This window comes from Vulpes lagopus, chromosome 24 (assembly GCF_018345385.1).
Source record: "Vulpes lagopus strain Blue_001 chromosome 24, ASM1834538v1, whole genome shotgun sequence".
Taxonomy (NCBI): domain Eukaryota; kingdom Metazoa; phylum Chordata; class Mammalia; order Carnivora; family Canidae; genus Vulpes; species Vulpes lagopus.
The window spans coordinates 24,164,985-24,192,049 of record NC_054847.1 but is presented as its reverse complement, the minus strand read 5'-3'; the positions used below and the strand labels follow the sequence as shown (position 1 = coordinate 24,192,049).

Here is a 27,065-nt window from a genome sequence, read left to right as displayed (position 1 = left end):
TCTATCTAAGTACTTTTAGAAAATTAAGGTTAAGTGATATTTTGGCTAATTTAACTTGCAGTTACCAGAACCACATACAACCCCAAGGAACATGTAAAAATAAGATACTTATTATTTAAAATGTTTCATGAAGAGAAATAGTCATATTAATGATTGAAATGTAAACAAAAAATAATATAAAATACAAATCATTGCTAAGCAGTAGATTTAATCTTAATACCAGACCCTGAAGAAGTTTTTGAAATATAAAGAGGTATTATTCTTTTTATTTTTAAAGCACATCTTCAGTGTTAATGAATTATTTCTGGAAATTTGTAATCTTATACCAATTATAACAGATTTGATCACCTTCCACACCAAATGTTTGACAACTTAAGATTTGTCATTTACACTTAAGTGGATACTAAATCATTCATAATATGTAGCACATTCCTCAGAAAATAGATACTTTAAGTCTTTACTGAATTTTCTCAAAAACTCTATATTTTGTAAACTATATAGCCCTATATAAAATTTAAATATTATAAGTATCATCCTGCCCATACTGGCTATATTTAATGGAATAAATCAAAGAAGAAATGGCATATCTTCATTATTGTCAATATTGGAAGTGGATCTTTATACAACTTCATTCATTGAAAAGAACTAGGAAGTTCAATCCATTTACCATTCTGCTACTAGAATGACCTTTTTAAATACCCCAAACAGATCTTCTGTCACCAGTCAGGTAGGCTTGGTACCCTTTCTCATCTTTGCAAACTAGCCTATGAATATTCCCGTCAAAGCAATTGTCAGAAACTGTTGTAATTGTTACCCAATGCTAATATCTTTTCTTTTCCTTTTTTAAAGATTTTATTCATTTATTCATGAGAGACACAGAGAGGGAGAGAGGCAGAGACACAGGCAGAGGGAGAAGCAGGCTCCATGCAGGGAGCCCGACGTGGGATTCAATCCCAGGACCCCTGGGTCATGCCCTGAGCCAAAGTCAGATGCTCAACCACTGAGCCACCCAGACGTCCCATAATATCTTTTCTCTTAGACTATGGACTCCCTGAGGGTAGGGAATACATTTCTATCACTCCTGTGTGACATCTGGAAGTAATAGGAAGTTTTAGACAGATAAGTAAATAAAAGTAATTATTCCCCCAACTGGTCTTGGAAAAAGCCCAATTTGAGAACGTCTCATAGGTGTAGGCACTAACTCTGTGAAGCTCTCCAGGTGTTTAGGTAATAAAGCCATGAATTGTCCATTGCTTGCTTGTTTAAAGACTGGTTGACGATAAGGCTGAGAAAATGATTGAGAAGGTATGTGGCCCCTAATTCCTGAGATGAGACCCAAGGAGCCCTGGTGAGCTGAGAAGAGACAGCTTTTGAATACATTGCTGCCTAACATGGGCTCCAGTGCAAATGCAGTACTAATGATTTAAAGCAGTCTATCAGAATATCAGATATTCAGCAGTAAAGCAGAATATCTTTAAAAACCTTTATGATCCTGTTTTGTACCAAACTCATCTCTGACCCATTTAGAAACCCACAGGACTCAATACAATCTTTGGAAAATGGGTAGCTTTAAAGAAACTCTTCGGAGTACTGGTTTCAGGCCAGACTTTGTTAAATCACAGAGTGCCAGTTTCCTTCATGCCAAACAATACAATAAACCCCTCTGCGAAGGGAATAAAGACTGCTGAGAAATAACTGATGAGGCTTTTAATGTGAATAAATGTCATTTTGTGCATCAGTATTGTGGGAGTTTCCTTTTCACAAATGGAAGAGGGATTTTATAAACTCTTGTGTGAAAGGATGGGGATTTAGAGTTGGCATTAGTAGACCCTGTAATAAAACAAATCCCCCTTTCAAGCTCCCCTTGAAGTGAAGAATGGCACTTGAACTTTTCATTTGGTAATATGTGGATTATAGATATCCCTCCTCTTACTACTAAGGTGTGTGTCATCTTCTTTGCTATCTTCGTGAATATCCTACTGGGAGAAAGAGGAAGTGGAGAAGAATTGAGAAATAGCCTTTTGGCTTCATTAGACATTACTTGATTAAAGATTTGGAAGATGCTGTGAAAATACATTTAGTTTTCTGACAATCTTGTAAATGAAGCTCAACAAGTATGCACCAGAGTACTGGTCAGATCCTTGGGAGGAAGCTTTTACACAGCTGACAGATCCTGCTAATGAATTCTGGATTGGCACAATATTTATTTGGCTTTTCCTTATATATAGCAGGTATATAAGAATCAGCCAATGGTGTGAGGTCAGAGATGTCATTTATTTGGCATATTATATTCATTAGCGTTTGTGACAGATTCTAGCTTAAAATATTGTGCTGTTTAATGTATATGTATTTATAAAAAATCATTGGGCCATCTCTTGCAGTATTAGAATGTTAAATGGTATTTGTGAAAGAAAAAAATATGCTTGTAACTTCATTAATTGTTGGCTAAGGCCTCTTCCTTCTATTATTTTTTTTAACTAAAATTTGTACACTGCAAATAACTTTAGTTAGCTTCCTAGGTGGCTGCCAAAGCCAAATAATCACATTAAGCTCAAAGTGCATTATTTTATAGATTCAAAGAACATAAAACGAAGAGCACAGAGATGAGTTTCTTTTTTAATGAAACTATCACTGTAAGAACAGCTATGATGATACTAAGTTCTTCACTAATAGGAAAGAATGATAAATAGTAACATCTATATTTAAGGAACAGTTTATACATTTGTATATACATTAATTTAACAGAGTGATCTTCTGAGTTTCCAGGGACTAAAGCTATACATAGCAACAAAACAATTTTATGAAAATAATTTCCCCAATTAATTTACATAATTTAATTAATGTGCATAATTTACATAATTATTTTCATCTACATGAAAATTAAGACTTAAAATTACAACTTGAATAATGTGAGTAAAGTCATTCAAATATTAAAATATATGGTGTTTAAAATAGCAAATACATTAATTAATTCCAACTCTTTACAGATCTTTGTCTGTGAGAGTTTGAGGGAAGACTCTAACTCCCCAAAGTACAGGATTTACTTCATTCCAGATTATCATATGTATCCTTTCCCCATGACTGAGAAAGAAAAAAACGATATTTATACACTTACACCTAGGAGACATAAGCCCTGATATTCAAGGAGTGATCACAATAGTGATTGACTATCAAATCATTATTAGTTTTTTATTTCCACATTAATTAAATTTCAAATGTAAGTGTTTTGGCTTTTAAAACCTGCATATTTCAGTGTTTACTAATATTTTTTATTTCGGTATGATAATCAGGTTTTCCATTATACCTAGTTAAAAATATGTCAAATAAATTTAGGAGGTCTTCCTTTCTATATATGTAAAATGTCTTTATTTCCTGTGTCTTTCGTGGTCCAATTTTGTGGCAGGAGTTTCATTAAGAAATATTTGATTTTTAAATATTATTAGTAGGCAATTTATAACCAACATTTTCTTTAAATAACTATAAGTATGCAATCAATATGATTAATTTTGGATGCTTTCAAGATATCATATCAGCAGTAGCATTCTTTCTACCCAGAAGGTGATAGGAACCTTGTCCTGTTTTTTAACTCCATAAGCTGTGGCTACCAAATCTTGTTAGGTGAATTTGCCTGGCGTGAGCTCAAGTGTAATGAGAACGAAGTATCCTGGAGTACCATTCATATTTTCCTTTTGATGTCATTTTTAAACAGGCAGGAGAAAGTGGGTGAGATTGTGATTGGGGTGTAAATGGTTCATAATGCTATGTTGTTGTAGCATGCACATGGCAACTGTCTTGACACAATGCTATAGCCTTTAAAATATATTTCCACATACTTTAAATCATTATAAACACCAGTCCTATAAAAATACAAGCTCTTATTTCATACAAGAGGAAATTTAGACTCATTCAAAATCCAACAGTTAAGTGTCAAAGCTCCATTAAGTCTAGAACTCCAATTCAATCACCAAGGCCTTCGTTTTTTTTTTAACTATTATGTCATAATGTAGCTTCCTACCAAAACTACATTAATATTTAATAAAATATAATGTTGCAAAAATAGAGCATTATGATACTTTTGTTTTTAACAAATATTTCAAAAGTCAGAGAAACGTGTTTTTCTCTACATATACTAGCTAGAACCCCATGGGAGGCTAAAAATTTGTTCTAATAATGGTTTATGCACTCAAAACATTTTGGGAATTCTTATTTTGGAATTGCCTTAAAAGCCTACGGCATTTTCTTTTTTTTTTTTTCTTTTTCTTTTTTTTTTTTTTCGGCATTTTCTTTTAAACTCCATGCTTTCAAATCTTGATTTCTAAAATATAAATTTGATTTTTTTGACATAATCAGAAACCTTATAGAGGTCACATTTGTGAATGAAGTGATAGATGCAACTTGTTATTTTTATTTTGACTTTCAAATTTTGAAACAGATTATAAGAGGTAGGTAGTATTTAAAGGTAACTCTAGGGATGCCTGGGTGGCTCAGTGGTTGAGCACCTGCCTTTGGCCCAGGGTGTGATCCTGGAGTCCCGGGATCAAGTCCCACATCGGGCTCCCTGCGTGGAGCCTGCTTCTCCTTCTGCTTCTCTCTCTGTCTCTCATGAATAAATAAATAAAATCTTAAAAAAAATAAAGGTAACTCTAAGAGAAATATTTAACAATAGTTTTCTTAATATCACCAATAAAACATTAGATATGTTATCTATGTCTACCTTAAAGGATAGCTTCGTGTGGATATTTTAGGACTGGATTAATCATCCACAATTCTATTTTATCAGACACATACACTGATATATATATATATGTGTGTATATATATATGTATATATATACACACATATATATGTATATACAGATTTTATATTTGAATATGTATAAGATATGCAGACTACGTCTAACATATGCTGTATATCAAAATGTGTATAACATATGCAGAGAGATAGCCACACTAACATGTCTTGTATTTCAATTTTATAAATATGAATGTGGCCAATTTCAATCTAAATCATGCAGCTCACCTATGTAACTTGGATGTTACCTAGACTTCACCCAAAGGAATGAGTTATGTTCCTTAGTGAATGAATATGAAGTGACATGTGTGAAGGTCCAGCTGCCAATGTACACTGATGAGGAGGTCTAGCCTGTTTGTGGTCCATATCACCAGAGCAGTCGCCACTGTTTGAGAGTGGATCAGACTACGTTGATTCTTTATTCCTTTAAATACAAATTCTGCAGCTCATAAACTCACCTATGCCCACTTCCTTTCCCAAGATCACAAGCCAATTCCCACCCCCCCATAAATAATTTGGGGGTAGTTTAATTACGATAAGAATAACTTAAGAATACATTTGCCTGTGGAAGTTACTTTTCTTTTCCAAGTTCACATCAGATTGGTTGGTTATGTGATGAGGTCATAACAAGTTTTGAGGGAGGCACATGTCACACAATGGTGCAAACACCCAATCATCATGCTTATGAACCCAGAAGGATCTTGGGAATTACTTTTTACATTTCTAAAAGATTTTATTTCTTTGAGAGAGAGCTTGAGTAGGGGGAGGGGCAGAGGGAGGGAGAGAAGCAGATACTTCTTTGAGCAGGAAGCATTATTGGGGGCTCAACGCAGGCTCAATGAGGGGACCCTGAGATCATGACCTGAGCCAAAGGTCAGACGCTTAACCACTGAACTACCCAGATGTCCCCTGGAAATTATTACCTCCTTCCCTCCCTTTCTCTCTCCTTTCAGCTTGAGTCCCATTGCCCTCAAAGCAAAAGTAAAGGGGAAATAAGTGGGTGGTGGGACAGTGAGTCCTTATAAGAGGAAGGCTACACTGGAAATAGGTTATAAAGAACCAAAATCAATCTCAAACTATCAGTTTAATTTTATAATCATGTTGTAGAATCATTAAAGAAGCTTGGTTATTATCAAGATTCCTTTCCTGGTTTCAAAGGTGACAGGTTAATGGCTCATTTACTGAGGTATGCGGTTTTCTTTCATTTTTCACTCACAATTATCTTTACTTGTTCTAAAATGCGATGCAGTCTCTAAAATGTATTGTAGTTATTCATTATTTCTGTCAATTAAAGTTTCTAAATCATAGATTTAAATGAATCACAAATAAGCATTAATAGATTTCAATCACTGAATGCCCACTTCCTGGAAGAAATGAATGGGGCAAATTTACTTTGGAAAATCTGCTTTCTGTGGCAGCTGGAGCACTGGAGCTCAGCAGATGTTAGTTTTTAAAAAGCTGGTATTCACTTTGGAAATGGACTCTGGATGTCGGTGTTGTCTTTCTCCATGGACTGAAATGTTTGTTGCCAGATCAGTGTCAATGCTAATATATTTTTAACTGAAACAGTGGTAGCTTCACAGAGCATCTGTGTTCTGTAAGCACTTCTGTGTGATGCCTAGATTGCCTGATATCTTAAGGCAAAGTCATGATTTCTAAACAACAGAGCCGAAACTTGCTTCAAGGTTTTCATAGGTAGATCCAATTTTAGATGAGTAATATAAAACCAACTGTCCTTAAATTTAGACTAAAAAATACAGTGGTCTCATCAAGGAGGCATAGTGTTTACGATGTAGAAAATCTCGGTTGTAATCGCTATGGTAACATTGTACACATTTGCATTGTTTATGGAATTAAAGTCAACAACTTTTTTTATATAGACTGAATTAGTTCTCTAGTTCACCAGGCTCCATGATAATTGACATCTCTCTAACACTTAGAATCCAGGTTACTATCCCGGGAGTGGTGTTATAATGAGGTTGTTGCCATAGAAACTTTGCAATCATTGACGCATTTTTACTATTGGAACTTAAATGCTATGGCAAATTTAGAATTTTAAATCATTTAGAAACAGAACAAATTCTGTGGGGATAGTGTATTATTCTTTTATCTGAAATAAGCCACTTGGGGAACTAATTATTTTGAAAATTGAGGAAAGGTGCTTATTAGCACAATGGTGCCATTTGAGATCTAAGGCTAAGAGAAGAATTTGATCTGGCAAATGCAGTTTACCAATAGAAGTCCAGTGTCAGAAAATCCCAATGAATGTCAGTTTGATTTGGGATTATTAATACTGAAAATAGCCTGGGAAATGTTTTATACACACGAAACGAATAAGTTTGCTAAGGAAATATAGAAATGATAGATTGCCTGTCTTTAAACTATCAATTAACTATTAAATTTCTGTTTGAGATTTGAGCAGAAAATATTTTATCCTCTAAATCATTTTAATATTATAATCATATATGTGCCTATAATGTTAAATATAGGCTTTGGAATAAAATAGTTTGACTGCTTTATGGAATCGTACTGCCTACGGCATCATTCTAAACTAGTGTTGCCAATTACTCTTCGAAGTTAAAGCTGGCCACTGGGATGGTGGCCATCAAAGGAAAATATGAATTAGAATATCTCAATAAGATCAAGAAACCATGTTGGATCTGGTTTTGCGATGCATCACTATTGATTAATGAGTTCCCCACCATTATGGATTGTGTCATATAACAGAAGATCACAGTGACTATCCATGATGTCCTGGATTCAACTTGTGTTATTCTCATTTTTATTCTGTATGAATAATGTTTCCAAGCAGAAGTGCACTAAGTTATTGCCTGAAAGCCAGTTGCCTGTTCGTTTATTAAAGAATTGTCTATCATGGCAAGAGTCAACTCTATGTTTAGAGGAGAAAAGTGAGTTCTAATTAAGGATGATCTACTTGAATTAACAAAGGTGAATTCCAACTTTTGGAATTACATGTCTTTTGAAAATTATCAGTAATACTGTTTAGAGTACATTTCTACTTTATCTTCTCATTTAGCCATGACTTAGTTCATTTAGATTGTGCAGAATAATATGAGGCCCCAAGTAAATTAAGGTTGACTTAACTTTAAGGTTGACCCTATAATTTCTCTCAATAAGTTATTCATCTATTTACTATAGCTCTACTTCTATGAGTGATAATAACATAAAGAACAATTTTATTTATTTTACTAACATTGTCCCTGTTGAAGACAATTTAGAATTTTAAACTATAGAGTTCAGATTTTGTTTGTTCTCTAATCTTACAATGAGGTCTTAAAAACTGAAAATGAATATACATTTGAGTGTTTTTATGGTAAGAGTAAAATATGTTCTCTAAGCTGAAAAGAAATTAAGGAACCATTTTAAGAATTCTCAAATGGGCCAGTTTCCTGTGATATCTACTTCTAAGTAATTCCTAACACTATGGAATACTTTTGGGAATTCAAATAATCTTTAAAATTCATCAGTGTACTTTGAACTATCGTAAACACTTTCCTAAATGTTTACAAATGCAATTGTCTATTACAAAGCAGCAAAGGAGATTTAAGATTCAGTGAGGTCTAGATTGGATGTGGCACTCTTGATGATGTCCTTGAAACAACTGAAAATATTTATGTAAAGCGCATTTTCTAGATCTGACCCCAAGCAAATTTCCTTTTTTTCTTTATCTTTGTCAGGTTAGAGTTAATGTAGTGGCATTGAGGAATATGAGCAGGAGGGGAATATCTATGTATTCTTGATTTGCTAATGTGGTTAGAGGACCATGCAAGAAACTTAAGATTTTTTTACGGCTTATCCTTGTTCTTCCAGAACATTAAAAGGTAGAGAATTTAGAAGAGGAAAATTATTAGACTTAGATGCTTCATTGTCAGGGACTTGTAAGAAGAAAAAATGACACCATGTGATTTATTCTCATGACAAGATTGTAAAGAGAACAAGAAGTACAAAAACTCAATCTGTTGTTGTTACATTATTTACATTTGTACATGATGTCGTCTTTATCCTGAATGCCATATTTGAGTGCTTCAAAATGGTAATATAGAATCTTCATAAAGATTTACAGAGCCAACTTCAAACAACTAACTTCTTAATTTAATGGTAATTATATGGTTTAAAAATGTACTTTCTTTTTGTGGCATATTTTTTCAATAGCTAGCTCTGTGTATGCTGACATTAAATCATTTTGATGTCCTTCAAAATACATACTGGCTTCCTTGAGTTTTGAAATGTAGAGATCTATTTAGCTCTACATTCGGTAACTTTAAAATTGAAAAGTAACAGATATGATTTTCCAAATAATTTTTCAAATCAGTCATTTAACTTTAAAATGTTAATTGCTGGGACGCCTGGGTGGCTCAGTGATTGAGAACCTGCCTTCAGCTCAGGGCGTTGTCTCGGAGTCCAGGGATCAAGTCCCACATGGGGTTGCCTCGAGGAACCTGCTTCTCCCTTTGCGTGTGTCTCTGCCTCTCTGTGTCTCTCATGAATAAATAAATAAAATCTTAAAAAGAATAAAATGTTAATTGCTAATCCCCAAATCCAAATATTGTATGAAATTAAACCGTTGCTTTCCTTTTTGCATATGTGGTACCTTGAATAATAAAACACGATGCTTTCTTTATAAATACTAATCAACTCAAATGTCTTGCTCATGTTTGAAATGGGTCAAAAGCATTTGACTGAAACATCATGGAGCCCCATCATTTTAAAGAGAATGAAGACGTTTAAAATGAAGCTTGCACTGACTGTTTTTTTGGAACAGATATGTTTGAAGGTTTTCTTATAAAATAGGTCCTGTTGACACTATGAATAAGAGATCATCCCTTCTTTCAAAATGTTATATTCTGGTAGAAGAACTGCTAGCATGAGAAGTTCCAGCTTTGTACCAGGCAAAATAGATACAGCAGGATTCTTGGTAAAACAGATTTTTTGTAGTGGTAATCATAGCAGACTGCAGACTAAGATAGTTAATGGTCTGCCTAAACATGCACATAAAAATTATAATGATCAATAATTGCATAATCACTCCACCAGATTTGTTTTAATTCATTCATGAGAGACACAGAGAGAGGCAGAGACACAGGCAGAGGGAGAAGCAGGCCTCATTCAGGGAGCCCGATGTGGGACTCCATCACAGGTCTCCAGGATCAACCCTGGGCCAAAGGCAAATGCTCAACCGCTGAGCCACCCAGGTGTCCCTCCACCAGACTTTAAAAAAAAGAATTTACATCTGCTGTCTTATGTGACTTCGTAAGGGCTCTGTGGAATAGCAACATAGACCTGATGCATTTTAATAGTAAATGAATTAATACAAACATTTAGTTTCATAGCCAGGAATCAGAGACTGAATTCTATGGTCAGGGATGTTTTCCCCCATCACAGTATGAGGCTTATGGTTCATTTATTGGAACAAATGGATTATACCATAAGGTAAATGGTTACAGGCATAGTTGATATCACATTGGAAGATGAGAACTGGTACAAAAGGGCCTTTGTAGAGTACACATTATTTGGGGGTCATGTGAATCATGGAAATGATTGGCTTGCCTTGCTTGTCAGATGAGTTCTCAGAATATTATACTTTCCACGTACCTTACTTTAAACTACTTAGTGGGATTGTTTCCTGGGTAAACATTCTCTGGTATCTACTCCTAGTGTGATACAGAGCAAGGTGTGTTCTTTGATTAGTCCATTACTAAACCATCAAACTGGTAAATTTCTGCCTTCATATCTTTTGCATGAAATATAATTGATAACGTCCGTCTCCTCTCGTACAGGACAGTGTGGCTAGAACTAAGGAAAACAAGTCTATAACGTTCAGTCACCTTTCCCAAAAAAGAATGTGAGTATAATACAGGTGCTATTTGTTTGGATTTATAAGAAGTAAGTCTAGGGGCACCTGGGTGGCTCAGTAGGTGAAGCATCTGCTTTAGGCTTTGGTCATGATCTCAGGGTCTTAGGATGGCCCCATGTTACATTAGGCCTCCTGCTCAGCAGGAGGTTTGCTTCTCCCTCTCCTTCTGTGCCCCCCATGCTTTCCCTATTGCTTTCATACTCTCTCTCAAATAAATAAAATCTTAAAAAAAATAAGTCTAGCACAGAAAGTACTGTCAAATAGGCTAAGATCTGGCATCTACAATGAATTTCAGTTGATGTCACCGTGGTTTTCATAATTCCTGACATATAGGACTATTTTCCAGGCATTGAATAGAACTACAAATTAATTTCATATTGAATCTCAAGTGATCTTGACATGGTAATGTCTTCTTGATTCTTGGGGTTGTATTCTAACCTAGAGAGGTTCCATGCAACAATTTAGCAATGATCATCTATTTTCTAATCTGCTTGTAAAAATGATCAAATATACAAAGTTAAAGATGTAGCATTACATATATTAAATACTAAATGTCAGCATTAGCTAATCTGCTTTCCAATTCGAAGAAAAATACACATTGAAGGAGTTATTTTCTAATCTTAGAAGGGGTTAATTTGGACACTGAGTAAAGGCCATCGGGGTATAGTTTAATGCTTGGAGATTGTAATTAAGTAAGACCTGTAATATCCCTATGAAAACCTTCAGAATGTTGAAGTCATTGGTTACATCTGACTCATTTGTATGGTCACCTTAGTTGTTCCTTTGTTCTTAAATATCATGAAACAAAAATTTTAATTAAAGGATACACACAAACACATGCTGTAGCTAAGTGGTTGTTTGTATAAACCATACTAGATATTTTAAGTACTTAATGAATATTAGGGAACTATAAACTATGGAGTCTATTGAACTACTTACTCCCTTGAAATCAATTTACCTTACAGTAATAGCACATCACAGGTTCTTATTAAGGGATTTTTTTTTTTAACTGTGAGGTGCTAAAGAGAATGCTATAGCATATATATTTGGTAACTTATACTCTTGTGCATTGCTTCACGTCTTGCTAAAAACATACACATCCCATTGTGAGTAGGTTTTAAAATATAGGGGTCCATCTGCTGATTTTAAAAAAGGCTTTTTATATATACGTATTGTATCCATTTTTGTTGTTGTTGTTCTCTCAGAACAGAAGACTCTTTTTCCATTTTAGCCAATATTTTACAGTTTGAAATTAACGCATTGCTTACCTAACCATACTGCCTAAAATGTGGCTAATTGGGTTAATTCACATAAATGCTACAAATCTTCCCTGAACTGTAGCAGCACTTAGGTGTATATATGGTACAAGAAACATGACATCCAATGAAATCTTTATTAAATTCTTTCCTGAGTTATTTTCTCTTGTTTTTAAGTGAATAGATATTCACTTATATAACCACCAAATCTTAGTATGGGAAGGCAATTTACTCACTTTAAATTTTACTGTATTTTTTATCACTTTATTTAAGACTAATAATTTTAAGTAATATTATAGCCTAAAACAAGCATGTTGAATGAGATATTTTGAATCTACTTTCTATGCTACTGGACTGATGATTCTTTTTGCTAACAGTTCAAATACAACTTAATGTTTAAGAATTTTACAACAGCATAGGTTCAAGTGGTCCTTCAGAATGTCAGTCTTGCATGTCCTGTGACCACCTTAAACTTTAGTTTATCTTTGTGGGCCCCAAATAAAGGTAGCCTGAATACTAAAGCCAACTTCTAATATGAAGTCCTAATCAAGGAAATACCAGCCCAACAGCCAAAATTTATGGGAAAGGAGTTTAAATCATTGCCTGTATCTTAAAACATTCTAAGAGAGTTGCCTTACCTGCATCATATCTTCTTGAGAGTCACTTTCTTTCTGCTCCCACTGTAGAAATGAATCACTTGCATGGCACTTGCTCATGGCTCATTTCTTGTACTGAGCTCTCCAAACATGTTCTTTCATCTGGACAAAGTATAGGTTTGGTTTTCCACACACCCCTGTGAGCATGCATCACAAAGCACACACCGTCCTGGATATCAGCTTTGCTCACCTCATTAGCTCCTTTCTATGTCCACTATCTACATTGCTTTTCTGGCTTTTCTAGTTCTATGGTTCACACATTCAATGTGTTATGGACAGTGGAAGAGGGGAAAATTTTCAATGCTATATTTTGTTTTACCTGTTATATTTATTCTCTTGACTTTTTCAAAAGCTTCTTAAGAAGGGAATGATCTACTCTAACTATCCATTCATTGCACTCAGTTTGCTATACTGAAGTGAGATGAAGGATGATTTATGTAATGCCCTACATAAGGTATTATTTCATACATTTTGAGGTCAATAAAAGTGATTCTGCTATAGGGAATTTAATAAATAGCTGACTAGGGATTGGGGAAAGAAAGAAAAACTGCTCTTGTTTTCATGAAACTCATGGTCTACTAGGAAAGATAGTATTTGTATTATAATTACCGATAATGAGTTTTAATTACTGCAGAAGAAATGGAGACACAATAACAAAATGAAGGGACATTCAGAGAAGTTCTTATTTGGATGAGGAAGAAATTTGAGCTATGCGTGATGAAATATGAATGTGTAAGACAGCGTATTTAGAGATGGTAAGAAAAGTGGAATATAGATTCGTAGATGGGAAAGCATGCATGGTCCATGTAAACTGCCTCTGTTCTTTTATGTGTTTTTAGTATTATTGGAGTATAGATAGTTTATAACTGTATTTTCTTTTTTTTTTTTTAAAGATTTTGTTTATTTATTCATGGTAGTCAGAGAGAGAGAGAGAGAGAGAGAGAGGCAGAGACACAGGCAGAGGGAGAAGCAGACTCCATGCAGGGGGCCCGACGTGGGATTCAATCCCGGGTCTCCAGGATCGCGCCCCGGGCCAAAGGCAGGTGCTAAACCGCTGCACCACCCAGGGATCCCTGTATTTTCTTATATACATTTCAAAATAAATGTAGAAAACCTATTATGACAGTTTTGACAGGAAATGTCCAGGAATTCACAAGAAAAATGCTATTGGGGCACCTGGGTGGCTCAGTCAGTTAAGAGGTGACTGACTTGATTTCAGCTCAGGTCCTGGGAGCCCCTATGTAGGGCTCCATGCTGAGCAGGGAGTCTGCTTGAGGTTCTCTCTTTCCCTCTGCCCCCATCCAGGTCTCTCTCTCTCTTTCTCTCTCTCAAATAAATAATCTTTTAAAAATTACTGTTAATACTTGTTTTTAAATATTTGCTGGGAAACAATTATATTTACCATCTCATATATGTATATAACTATGCATATATAGTATTTTTTCACTGACTTGTTATATTTAAACCTTTTAAAGCTATAGAATTTATAAAAATCCTATGCAGAAAACATATAAGAGTTTATAAATTTATATCAATTCTCAAAGGAGTCAGATTGCATTTTTTAAATCTACTTCATGGTTGTTTATGCTTCCGTGCCTAAAGGTCATTGGACTTCTTGTACTTGTGTGCATCCTATCTGTTATTTTCTAAAAATAATTTTTTATAAGATATCTTCTCACAAAGGGGATCCCTGGGTGGCGCAGTGGTTTGGCGCCTGCCTTTGGCCCAGGGCGCGATCCTGGAGACCCAGGATCGAATCCCACATTGGGCTCCCAGTGCATGGAGCCTGTTTCTCCCTCTGCCTGTGTCTCTGCCCCTCTCTCTCTCTCTCTCTCTGTGTGTGTGACTGTCATAAAAAAAATAATAAAAAAAATAAAAGATATCTTCTCACAAAGTAATTAACCTTAAGGACAACACTGAGAAAAGTACATAAGTATCTGTGGTGAAATATCAGGGTAAGCAATCATTTATATGAGAATACTAAAATGTCAAAAAAAAAAAAAAGAAATTCTGGATATATAGAGACTAGCATTTTTTTCAATATTCAGGCTTCGTTACCAGTCAGCAAGTATTTATTTTTAAACAATTACTAGGAATTTATTAAGTAATAACCAATATATTGGGCACTTCTCAAAAGATAAGAGAGCCAAGGATCAGCTGCACAAAACAGAAACTCTTATTCACAATGCCATATGCAAAGGACATTTGATTACACATTAAACAAGACACCTGGAGGAAATCAGTCTAGAGATGGTACTGGGGCTCAATGATGACCCATATTGTCTTTATTCAGCTTCCCTTCCATCCTCAGTATTGGCTTAAATCGCCCTACTATTCATCTGCTGGAGGAAAGGATGGCAGAAAGGATTTTTTCAGAGGGGCCCTGACGTTTATTACTGAAGGCAAATTTTTCTAGAATCTCTTCAAAAGTCTTCTAATATTTCATTGATCAAAATTACGTCTCATGCTCATTCCTAGCTGTAAAAGAGGCTGGGGAAAGAGTTTTTTGAAAAGGGGTATGTATTAGTCATAACTCGCTTAGACCAATTGCAATGCATCCCGTTGGGCTGACTGCATTTTCTTCCTAAAAAAAGACAAGAGTTCTAATCTGAAAGAAAAGGTATCCAAGGTGGACATTGGTGGCATGGGGCAGGGACAGTGAATTGGCTAATGGCCAGTGTCTTTCATATAGAGATAGAAACCCATGTCCTCTTAAATTGTGGAATAGAGTCTTGAATTCAGATCTTTAGACTCGGGTCCAAATGGTCTTTTTTTTTTTTTTTTTTTTCTCATAACACCTCAGAGGTTTTGAAGGAAAGCTTGGCTGTATTTTTCTTCAGAACATTATTTTCAGAGAACTTATCTATGCTTTTAAAAATAATTTTCAGCTCTTAGTTACCTTCTAATATTCAAAACAAATAAAACCAACCTTATTCTTTATTATATGAGACACATAGAAAACAGGATCCAAATGGATCACCAATAGTGTCTCTCACTTTACAAGATGGTGACAGTGTGCTTTCCAATTTCACAGTGTTCTTTAAACACTTTAGTCTAACATGTAAATACTTTTGCCAAAGTCTAAAAAATAAGCTTGCCTCTGAAAATAGAAGTGTTAGATAAATATGAAATGACATTTATACTTCATTTTAAAAACGAACAGTCTTCTTATTTAGTTCTTTGCTTAAAGAGCAGGTAATTACAGAAGATAATCCAGGCAATGAAGGAAGATTTTACCTACTTAGTGGTTAATCAAAAAATAAAACATAACCAATGAGAGAAATTTTCAAGGAAATCCATATAGAATTTTTGGCCTTATCTATGAAGTTATTGTAATTATATCTCTTCTTTAAAGGGGAACTTGTTGGAGTAAAACTAAAATTATTATTTTAGTATTAAATAATGTATTTTTCATATTAGTTAACATGTAGCGTATCTGGGTTTTTTCTAGCTTCTAATATTAGTGCATTTTTCACGTAAATGAACTTCAGTAATAGCCTAGAAACCATATATCCACTTAAAGTCTTGAAAGGTGAAATTTTTATAGGATGAAATTCCCCTAGAGGGTAAGAATGAGTTAGGAACAAGAATACCAAGTGGATAGTACTTTGTATTGCTAGTTCATTTTTCATTAAGTCAACTTGCATATTCTGGTTTTACAGTTCCATATGACTCATATAAATAATTCACACACTTGGTTCAAATTGTGGAAATAATTGGGAGATTATTTGGAGTATTTTTGTTTGCAATGGTGAATACCTTTCCTATTAAATGAAATCCTGAATATTTTTAATTTTTTTTTTATTTATTTATGATAGTCACACAGAGAGAGAGAGAGTGGCAGAGACACAGGCAGAGGAGAAGCAGGCTCCATACACCGGGAGCCTGACATGGGACTCGATCCCGGGTCTCCAGGATCGTGCCCTGGGCCAAAGGCAGGCGCCAAACTGCTGCACCACCCAGGGATCCCCTGAATATTTTTTAAAACATCAGATTCTCCTTATCTTTCCTATATGTAATTATTTTCATCTCTGTGCCCAGAATATGTGTATGATTGACATTTGAAGGGTCAGCATGATGGAGAGGAGGGAGGATAAGGTTTGAGAAGAAAAAGCTTTGTTCTTGGACACAAATCTGAGCCTGTTTTGTCAACTGTAAAATGGTGGTGATCACAGCTCAATGATAAGGCTGCTTGGAGGATTGGAGATAACACAGGTAAAGAGTAAAAGTTATCTGATCCTCATAACTAGAAATTGAGCTATTATCATTAGTATTTACAAGTTACAAACCAAGGCTTAGAACTATGTGTATAGTTGTAATGAGTAAATAAAATTTTCATTTAAAACATTTATAACTAGAGGATTGCTGGGTGGCTCAGTGGTTTAGCATCTGCCTTCGACCAGGGTGTGATGCTAGGGTCCCGGGATCGACAACTACGTCGGGCTCACTGCATGGAGCCTGCTTCTCCCTCTGCCTATGTCTCTGCCTCTCTGTCTCTCTCTCTTTCTCTCTCTCTCTTTGTCTTTCATGAAAAAATAAATAAAATCTTTAAAAATTTTTTAAAAACCTTATAACTGTGATTTTCAGCTTTTGCCTAGTTTCTGACAAAGATCAATTTTTTGAATAAGTGATTAATGAAGCTATGTTTTACTACTATTTATTTATTCTTTTAGAGAGAGAGGGAGAATGTGAGCATGCATGAGTAGGGGAGGGGCAGAGGGAGAAGGAAATAGAGAATCTTAAGCAGGCTCCCTGCTCAGCATGGAGCCTGATGCACGGCTGGATCTCACAACACTGAGATCCTAGCTGAGCCAAAATCAATAGTCTAATGCTTAACCCACTGAGGGACCCAGGCACCCATACTTTTAATATAATACAAAAAAAAGTAGTTTTTTATATTTACATATTTTCTCCTTATCCATATAGATGGAAAAATACATCTAGGACTTTGTGGGTTTTTTTTTTTTTTGTGACAGTAAGTCACAGATAAAACTTTTGGATATATGATGAAGCTAGTAGTGCGATATGTGAGACTAAAAGTATGCCTGGCTTTAAAAGATATGAGAGAAAACAAACAAAACCAAAAAAAGCAAAAACAACAACAACAAAAAACAACAAAAAACCACCACACCAGAAACCAGATCCTACAACAAAATCCTCTTTCCTGGAAATAGAAGTGTGATAGTCCCCCTTTATCCATGGTTTAGCTTTCAGGAGTTTCAGTTACCTGCAGTCAACCATGGTCTGGAAGCAGACGACACTCCTGACATGGTCAGAAGGTCAGTAGTAGCCTATACTATGTGGCAGTGTTTACATCATTCATTCACTTCATCTCCTCACACAGGCATTTTATCATCTCATGTCATTGCAAGAAGAAGGGTAAGTGAAGTTCAGTAAGATCTTTTGGGAGAGACCACATTCACATAACTTCTATTTCAGTATATTGTTATAATTGTTCTGTTTTATTATTGTTGTTGTCAATCTCTTACTGTGCCTAATTTATAAACCAAACTTTACCATAGGTATGTAGGCATAGGAAAAAGCACATTATGCATAGGGTTCAGTACTCTGCAATTTCAGGCATCCACTGGCGGTCTTGGAACATGCCCTCTGTGGGTAAGGGAGGATTGCTTTATTAGGTGAATATGAACTTTAATGTATAGTTCTGGTAATTCATTTGATAACTGCCTTATGGCTGTTATAACATTATAAAAGTACTTGAACAGGCTTAAAATTTGCTTCTTTTATTATGCCAGTGAAACTTAAATTTATATTTTCTCAATCAGATTGATATGTCATACTCCTCCAAGGTAGTTACTGGTTCCCTGCTGCCTATAGAATGACAAACTTCTATTACACTTGAAGGGCATTATAATCTCCCTTGAACTCACTATTCTTTCCCCTTTTAGACCCTATTTGTCTATGAGTCATATGTTCCTGTCATGTGGTTCCCTCCTTCTCTCCAAAGTATTTAAAATATATGGCCTGACCTGTTTATGTTCATTCTGTTCCTGAAGCATTGAAGCATAGAATGTCCTTTCTTCACATACCAACTCTTCAGAATTCATGAAAGCATCAAATATTTTCACAAAACTTTTCTCAGTCTTTTTACCTATTTTTAATTTTTTGTTTCATTTTCAGTTGCAAGACATTTGGAATCTATGCATTGCACTATTCCTTATATTTTATGGTTATACCTGTCTCCTACATGAATATACAAACACCTATAGGGAAAGCCATATTTTATAATTTCCCATGTGTTCCATGGCATCTATCAAAGGATATTATAAATCCTCCAATAAATAATTGCAGAAAGAGCAAAAAATTAACATTGATTGCATGACTAATGCTTTTATATTCTTGTCACAATTTTCCCCCTTTAAAAGAATGTAAGCCCCATGCTTGGGTATTTGGTCTGTTGTGTTCACTTAATGTGTTCCCAGTGCCTGAAAGTGTCTGGAACTCAGCATTTCTTGACTATAATAATACATATATCTGTATAAGTCAAATAATCATTAAACAAATATGCTTTTAGGACTATTCTACTAAACATTGATGTTTTAAAAATTCTAATAAAATATTGACAGACTGTTTGATCATCTGCGACTAATTTTTTTTTTATGTGGTTAGAGGTAGTCCTGATTGAAAGATCTTTAAAAGAACTAATGACTGAAGTGTTATCTAAATCTAGTCATCAGGGCAGCCCCAGTGGCCCAGCGGTTTGGCGCTGCCTTCAGTCCGGGGTGTGATCCTGGAGACCAGGAATAGAGTCCCACGTCAGGCTCCCTGCGTGGAACCTGCTTCTCCCTCTGCCTGTGTCTCTGCCTTTCTCTCTCTCTCTTTCTTTCTCTGTGTCTGTCATGAATAAATAAAAATAAAACCTTTAAAAAAATAAATAAATAAAAACAAATCTAGGCATCAGAGGGTGGTACTGAATTATACTTTACTACACCTGAACGAGTAGAGTTTTCACAGTTTATGTAGACTAAATACAGTTGGGAAGATTTATTTAGGACTGGTTACTGAAACAGATATTTAGCTTAATTATGTTTTTGGTTTGTTTGTTTGCAAATCATAGCTAATGTAGGTGTCCTATCTTTAACTTTCAAATATCAAGCAGTACTAATTGATATCCTTGATGCAAAATTTGAAAATGGGCATAGGTGAATTTTGTTTTGTGGAATAGTTATTTTTCAATGGAAGTATAGTCTTAAATTAAAATATTAAGATTAAATTTAAAACAATATATAGCCTGAAATTAAAATGTTAAGGCATTGTGTCAAAACTACAATGAAAACTATAGAAAATCCTTTAGTGAATTACTTTTGATATATGAAAAATTATTTACTAATTTGCATGTTCTGCACAATTTGATTTTTATGTATATGAACATATTTTATACACATATATTCTTCAGAAAGAATGAGAAAAAAATAAATTAATATCTGAGTACTTAATTTTGAAACTAGTTTGTAAAAGGTCATTTCAGGCAGGAAGAGATAGTGTTCCTATAAAGTACAGCTTGCTATCTGTGTGCTAATTGAGCTTATCTCTTGCCTGAAACAGAATTATCTGTTCTTAGGCTTAAGAAAAGCTGCTATATTCAGTACAGTGGTATTTACAAAAGATCTAGCTTGGTAGACACTTTATCTTCCTCTGTGGTTCCTTGTCTTTGTTAGGCAGAAAAGAATTACATGGTATTATTCTTACTTTGCTGAAAAGGTGTGATATTTTACTAATGAAATGAAAATGATTGCTGGAATATGTTTACATGCTAATAAGTGGCAGAGACTCAGAGGGGGAAAAGATTACCCTCTGAATTTTTTTTCTTATAATTCCTCTTTGGAGATCTGTATTGAAATAGCATGCCCTTTTGTTGTAATTCACGTATATAATCCTAAATATTGTATTTACATTCTCTATCTTTTTTTAAAGATAGATTTATTTATTTATTTATTTATTTATTTATTTATTTATTTATTTATTTATTTATTTAAGAGAGAGCGTGAGCAAGTGAGCAGGGAGAGGGGCACAAGAAAGGGAGAATCTTGAGCAGACTGCCTGCTGAGTATGGGTATGGAGCATGAGGTGGGTCTTGAAATTTCCACCTAAGCTGAAATCATGAGTTGGATACTTAACCCGCCAAGCCACCCAGGCACTCCAACATTCTCTTAAAGTTACTGCCAAGTAAGACATATCAAGCCTACAGAATTTGAGCTCTGATGAAATAAAGGGTAGTTTACTAAAAACAGCAATAAAAGGAAGATTATTTAAATTGCCTACTCCCACCTAACCTGCCATTTCTTTTTCCCCAGTACAAGTCCATAAGAAGATGCTATCTGAGATACTGTGCCAGTTATCATAAACTCCTATACCCACCAGGGAATAAACATTCTGGACAGTAGAAACCTAAAATAGAAAGCTGCAGGGCTCCATATTACTCTCATTCTTGACTATCCTTATTGAAACCAGGGAGTAATTATTACTCAACAAGAGAACTGGTCTTGAGCTCTCAAGATCACAGAAGAGTCATTCATCAGATTGGGCAAAAGAGGAAGAGAAGGGATGGGAAAAATATTTCACAAAGGCAAAAAAAAAAAAGCATGTAGAGGGGAGTGAAAGGAAATTGCTTTCTTGATGACAGTGAGATTTTAAACTTTGTTATATAAATATGGGACTCCTGGGTACCTCAGTCATTAAGTGTTTGACTCTTGGTTTCAGCTCAGGACATGATATCAGGGTCCTGGCGTGGAGCCCTGCATCAGGCTCTGTGCTCAGCAGGGAGTCTACTGGAGATTCTCTCTCCCTCTCCCTCTGCCCCTCTTCCCCCCAAGATAATTAAATAAATAAATCTTTAAATCTTAAAAAAGTTTAACTTTATTACATAAATATGAGATCATACTCAATCTTGTCTACACTACCTAGAATATAGGGTTGACATAAAATACAGGATACCCAGTAAAATTTGAATTTCAGATGAGTATTTGTTGTTTATCTGAAGTTCAAATTTAGCTGAGAGTCATGTATTCTTATTTACCAAGTCTGGCAACGCTATCCGAAGACACATTGTTTTTTCTAAAAATGTTCTCCTTTTGTTATTTTCTTTATAACACCACAAACAAGGGGAAAGTGCCACTGGCAGATCCATTTCCTAGGACCCTAAGTGCATCTATTTCTAAGGACTAACATCTCTTTTGAAATATGTTATGGGAAGAGTTTGAATAATAGCATTACATTTTCACCCTTGGAAAATGACACATTCTGGCTCATGCTGAGATACTTCTGAATACATTAAGTACTTTATTAGGTACATAAAGGATCTTGTTGGTTTTTTTTTAAGACTTTATTTATTCATGAGAGACAGAGAGAGAGAGAGGCAGAGACATAGGCAGAGGGAGAAGCAGGCTCCCCAAAGGAGCCCAATATGGGACTCAATCCCTGGATCTGGGATCACGCCCTGAGCTGAAGGCAGACACTCAACTGCTGAGCTACCCAGGCATCCCAAGGATCTTGGCTTTTTTGTTTTGTTTTGTTTTTTGATATATTTTTTTTACTGGAGTTCAATTTGCCAACATATAGCATAACACCCAGGGCTTATCCCGTCAAGGATCTTGTTTTGATGCAACTTTTTATTTCCTTAGTGTTCAGATCACCTGTAAAAGGTTAAAGGGTAAATTAACATAGCTACTGAATATGGACTGGCAGGATAGACTTGATCAACCAGTGGCCTCTAGACATACATGACCAAAGGTCCAGAGGAGGGTAATGTAGACCAGTGGCTTCAGGCCTGTCCTGGATAACTGTCCAATCACAATTTACCCTTAACATATACATAGTATTATATTTACATAGTCAGACTATACTCAAATATGATTTGAGGTATTGAATGTATGCATTAAATCAGTGATAAAAGTCAAATTAATTTGGATGTTGCAATAGGCCCACCTACAGCCACAGTGCATGTGAGTGAGCTATCACAAACACATAAGGATGGACATTTCTACTACGTCTCATAAAATAATAAGGTGTCCTAGAAAATATAATATGTAAATATGTAGCATACGACAAAGTGGTTTTTATTTAATATGGGCTTTATGTTTGTATATAATAATTGTATGCATGGAACAGAAAAATACTCTGTTAACATTTTCCATTGCTGCTTAACTGAGTTCCTGGCTCTTTATAGATACTCAATAAATTATCTATTGAATGAATAGATACATCTCCTACCTCAAGTGAGTTCAAAGTCCAGTGGAGTAGATGGATATGGAAAGGTATAAAAATAGTACAGTCTTACTGGTGTCATGCTACTATGAGAGAAGTAAGGAGCCACATATAATCTGTCCATGTGGGGAGCTAGAAAGGCATCCCGAAAAAAATCAATCTTTGAACTAAGTGCAGTTATTTAAGGAAAACTAGGTGAAAAGATGGAAAGGATGTAGAGAGGGAGTTTATGAGCATAGGGCTGGATGTGAGAAGCCCTGTAAATATTGTGAACATCACTGATGGAAATACTCCTGAGGTATAAATTTTAATACAGAGAGGACAAAAAATCGAAGTCGAAAACTTAGAGGGCCTCATTTTATGTCAGAGTAAAGAGCTTGGACTTTATTCTGTAAACCACTGGGAATCATTGACAGATTTTAAGCAGGGCCTAAAAAGGTCAGATATGCAGTTTCGTTGGAGCATTTTGCCAATTATGTGGCAAATGGATCTGAAAGGGGCCAAATTGCAGGCAAGAGCCTTAGGTAAGTAACTGAGACCAATGCAAAGATAAAATGATAAAGTTGGGAAGGTTATTGGTAAAAATGGTTGGTGGAGGGGGGGGGGAGTGCTCAGGTTGAAGAAATATTATATAGAGTAAAATCAGAAGTGCTTGGGATCAGTTCGACACATAAACCAGGAATGCAGAAATGTCTAGCACCAGTTAGATACGTGACAGCGAGTTTGTGCGAGAGCTGTCTACGTTGGAAAGTTGGAGCAAGTGAATTGAGGTTCATCAACTTAGAGTAAAATCCTGAGTGGGTATGGGATCACCTTGAAGAGTGTGAACACAAGTGGAGAGCTAACAAGAAAATGGAAAGCTAGAGAGCATCAAAATTGAACATTCAGGTGGGGGAAGATGAGAGAGACGAGGGGGAGGAAGAAGGGGAGATAATGACAAGAGAGGAGAGAGGGAAAACGGTACAGTGTGAATCAAGAAAACAAGAACATAAAAAATGTTGACACAAGAATAATGGTGCCAAATAGAGCACGGAGGTTCTGCAAGACATATCTTCATCCAAATCTTTTTCAGAATATCTTTATAACACAAAACTCAACAGAGATTCATTTAATTTTCTCACCCCTGTTTGGAGAACAGATTTTAAATTAGAAAGGTGCTTATCCCAGACTAGTCATGACATTTGATAAAGATTTTTTGCCCTGCTTAATGTACAGTCTAGGAAAATTTCATAATGAACTGATTAGAATTTAAATGATACCTGTTTTAAAACATCTTTTCATACTGCATATATTTATAGGACAGATTATTCAAGTTCCTAAGTCTATCAGGAAATTAATTTACAGTTTAAAGTGAAGTAAATATATACTGTGTCTGTATCTAAATTTCTCAAGAGAGAAATTATATTCTATCAAGCATAAAATACATATTTAAATATTATCTGTTTACACACGCTTACATGATAAACTCAAAGAGCCCTTTCAGAAGCATTATGGGATATCCCTTAAATATAATAAAATGTACTGCAGTCCTGCAAAAGAAGGTGCTTCTTTCTGATTTCTGATTTTAGCAGTACTTTAAGAGACTGGACATTTAAGGACCAGTAACTGAGCAGCAGAGATGTTCACTGGGAAATAAAGTGAGGAGAGATCAGGGAAGCTAGGTGTGAGGAAGGATAAGAAAAACCAACAGGGCTAATACCATGACTGCCATGGAGTTGGAAGTAGTGAGGCAAGGACAGAAGATTCTATTTAATTTATTTATTGAGACACACAGCCCCCCTGGCCATTTGTGTTCTCAGAAATTTCTTGCTAGACATCTCCTTCTTTGAGTCTAGGCTTACTGTCATGCTGCATGGCTTTATGAACCTCTGTATCCTGAATTTCTTCATCATTACCCCTTCTCATCTCTATCACTTGTTGTCCCTTTACCAATCCCACAGCCTTTTCTATTCTCTCTCTCTCTGTCTCTCTCCATCTATATATACACACATGTATATACACACACACAGAATGAAGTGTATGTATTCAAACATGTGTATAAATAATATATATACATGTCCTTCCTAATATATATAGATGATATGTGTGGATATTTACATGTATAGGTATAGATGTCTATGTTGGGCATGTGTAACAAAACCATGAGATTTTGATTATTCACATCTTTCATTTTCCGTGATTTGAACATTTCATTTAACAAAAGGGAAAGCTTTTGAGCTTTTGAGAAAGAAGTGACTTACCTTGTCTTGTGTCGCAGGGCATATACTCAGTTTCATCCGCCCTCCAGAGCAGCTGTCTAGACCACTAATGATAGGGCTGTTCTGGCAGGACACCTGCGACACTGGTGGGCAGTGGCCAGTCCTGATTTCTCCAGCAAGGAATCCCAGCAGGTGGCTGCTGTCTCTTCTCTTAGGATTGACTCGGCTCCTCTGAATTTGCATTCACTGAATTCATACCACTGAATGCCTATTGCTTCTTGAGGATAAGAATTCTCTCCTCAATGATGGTACTTATAATATTTGGTGGGCTTTTCTTAAAGTTAACTTATATGTGAGAACAAAGTCAAAGCATTTTTTTAAAAGTTTGATTCATCTCTCCTGTATTTAGTAGAATGGAGTTTAGTATATATGTGAGAAAATGTATCACATACTGGCACACAGGTGGTAATTTCAGACATTCTTGATGTACTAAATGAATTTTAGTACTGATATCCTCATGTTTTCTTTTTTTCCCCACTATTTTCTTAGAGATTATTGCCCACAGACCATGCAAAAAAAACAAAAGCAACAACAATAAAAACGACCCTAACCATCAGACTTTATACTTTCAAAATGTATTTTAAGCATCTACAAGATTGCTTCAGGAGGCAAAAATGTTTATATAAACAGCTGTGCACTTGATGGCTTTTTTGAACAAAGCAACTTCACGTGGTAGTAAACAACAAGGACTCTGAAGCTGCATCGGCCTGAGTCTAAATCTTAGTTCTAATACTGACTAGCTTCGCCATCTTGGGCAACTTAACACGCTTAACTTTTCTGGGTGTCAGTTTTTCTCCTCTGTAATGGGGGATAATACTACCACTTCAGTAAAAAGATACTACTACCAACTCAGAGAGTTGTAACAAGGATTCAATGGGTTGAGTTCTAAAAATACCATTTATAAAAATTTGTCAAACAAAATAAAAATAGATAATATCCTGTCATTGGTAACCACAAGTTTAAATTGAACTAATATCTAAGTTTTCCCAATTCTGCCTCCCAGGGTAAAGTTTATTGTTCTCTCCTTGTGTTTCATCCATACTTCTTTTTCTACTTCTTTTCAGTTCCCTATTAACTAACTATAATAGCTTGATTTGTTTACATGATGGTGTCTACCGCTAGACTACATGATCTTCGAAAGCATAAATTATGTTGTGATTATGTTTTTATTTCTAGACACTTACAACCCTTCTGGTACAACATGGGCCCATAATGAAGATTTATATTAGACTGAATAATAATCTCCTTCATTTATAGCCTAATACGGGAATTTTTGGTTTGTTCCATTAAGTATTCACAAAATGTTTTTTACCTCATCTTGAGGTTTCCTGATTATTTTGATACCCTCATTTCTCAGGTCCCAATGAGCATGAACTTTTTTTTAAATAAGGCTTTGTAGATAATTGTATTTTTATTAAAATGCATTTTTTCCTTCACCTTTCATATTTATTATTTCACTTTAATTCTAAACTTTATAAATGTAGACAGTACTGTAACAGAAAATTGAAAGAAAGTGTATACATTTATTAAGGTATCTCAAAGGAAAAGTCATGTTTTCTCACTGCCCTCCCAGAAATCTTTTCTTTCATTTTTACTTTCCTGAAATCCTAAATGGAATTAGTGATTTGAGAACTAAATCACAATTTTAAGCAGAGAAAGGCAATAACATCTGCCTCAAAAACTCCGGCATTTTAAAGACGGAACACATTAGATTTGAGTAAGAAAGGCATCATTGTTTTATCTATAGATAGTCATTGTAGTGTCTAGGAATTTCAGGTGAGTGAAGTCCCATTCAAAAGGAACAAGAGGGGGATCCCTGGGTGGCTCAGCAGTTTAGTGCCTGCCTTCGGCCCAGGGCTTGATCCTAGAATCCTGGGATCGAGTCCCACATCGGGCTCCCTGCATGGAACCCACTTCTCCCTCTGCCTGTGTCTCTGCCTCTCTCTCTCTCTCTCTCCCTGTGTCTCTCATGAATAAATAAAAAAAAAAAAAAACTTTAAACAAA

At 35.3% G+C, this 27,065-nt stretch overlaps 1 protein-coding gene and 1 non-coding gene across 2 annotated transcripts in view; one reads left to right on the top strand and one right to left on the bottom strand.

Moving 5' to 3' along the window:
• The window catches only part of LRP1B (LDL receptor related protein 1B), a 1,815,754-nt gene that overhangs the window by 21,976 nt on the left and 1,766,713 nt on the right, over nucleotides 1-27,065 (top strand). The window lies entirely within an intron of this gene.
• On the bottom strand, nucleotides 5,385-5,491 carry LOC121482220. Its single transcript, XR_005985570.1, has one exon. It is a non-coding gene; the product is annotated as a small nucleolar RNA U13 (small nucleolar RNA).